We start from the raw sequence: 338 nt of genomic DNA, 5'->3' as shown, positions 1-338 counted from the left end.
TTGCAGGCACATCCCCAGTTGGGGGTGTGCAGGAGGCAGCTGACCGATGTTTCTCTCTCATCGATGTTTCTAACTCTCTATCCCTCTCCCTTCCTCTCTGTAAAAAATCAATGAAATATATTTTAAAAAAACATTCGGGGGGAAAGCATGTCAGCACACGGAGAGTGCGGTTGTCCCGGGGCCGGAGGCACAATCGGGCGGGCGGGTGGCGGCTCGGAACCCACAGGTGTGGCCGTGTCCACTGGCTTTACTGACAAGCAGCCCGAGTGGGGAGTCGCTGCCCGGCACCGAGGGGCGCGGGGGGAGGGGTTTGAGGACTGAACACAGGAAAGGCCTCC

The sequence above is a fragment of the Myotis davidii genome, unplaced genomic scaffold (assembly GCF_000327345.1).
Source record: "Myotis davidii unplaced genomic scaffold, ASM32734v1 scaffold326, whole genome shotgun sequence".
NCBI classification, from domain to species: domain Eukaryota; kingdom Metazoa; phylum Chordata; class Mammalia; order Chiroptera; family Vespertilionidae; genus Myotis; species Myotis davidii.
The sequence above is the reverse complement of the archived record's forward strand: the minus strand, read 5'-3'. Positions refer to the sequence as shown.